Source organism: Eutrigla gurnardus (assembly GCF_963514095.1).
Source record: "Eutrigla gurnardus genome assembly, chromosome: 14".
Classification (NCBI taxonomy): domain Eukaryota; kingdom Metazoa; phylum Chordata; class Actinopteri; order Perciformes; family Triglidae; genus Eutrigla; species Eutrigla gurnardus.
The window spans coordinates 5,176,909-5,177,947 of NC_139937.1; positions in this window are offsets into that span (position 1 = coordinate 5,176,909).

Sequence of the window (1,039 nt, forward strand, 5' to 3'; positions counted from 1 at the left end):
TTGTAAAATAATTGATTTCATGCACTTTTTTCACTTTCTCTCATGAATTTGCCAGTTAGCAAATTGACGTTGCCATAGGAAGGTCCTCACAACTAAAGAAAAGTGTGTTTGTAATTGTGTAAACAATGTGTGCAGGATATAATAATCCATCCATCCATCGTCTACCGCTTTTATTCTGTATTCAGGCTCGCGGGGAGATATAATAATAGTCATTTAAAACACAGTCCAGTGGCTCATCTGAGGAGGTCTTATAAGCTCTGGTCTTTTGCTTTTTGTGAGTCATAAAATGAAATATTTTTTTTTAGTAGAGGAGAGTAAAATGAGAATATTTTAAACAGAGGAGAAATTGGGTATCCAACCATGAAGCCATTGTCCCTCCATGACTCCTTCTCTCCCTCTTGGCTATGGGAATTATACCAATCAAATTACATTAGTGCTTTCAGGAGGAGATGAATTGTCCAGCCGAAAATAGCACTAATTACCTGGGAGTATTTGTTGGGTGTGTGAGTGTCCGTTAGTGTACGTACAGGAGTGAGTGTGTGGGTGTGACCTGTCTAGCTTGGTGGGGTGACTCCATGACCTTTCCCTGGTCCCATGTGGTTCCTTTGAGCCACCGAGCTGATCTGCCATTTAGTTGCAAACTGGCTCTCAGTTTGTGTGCACTTAGTGGATTTGTGTTTTGGCACTTGCAGAGACAAAGAAAGTGTGTGTGCGTGTGTGTGTGTGTGTGTGTGTGTGTGTGTGAGAGAGAGAGAGAGAGAGAGAGAGAGAGAGAGAGAGAGAGAGAGAGAGAGAGAGAGAGAGAGAGAGAGAGAGAAAGACAAAGAAAATGACAGTACGTGTAAATATGGATGATATTTTGGCCTGTATGATTTTGTGTGTACGTGTGTGTAGGTGTGTGTTTTGTAGATTGAGGAGCTGCTCGGAGGGTCTCTGGTAATCACACATTATTCATGAGCTCTTAATGTGAGACGAGACAAACTGGCAGAGCTGATGACAAGTTTGATGAGAAGGGAGGAAAGGAGCAGCTGGTATGTGT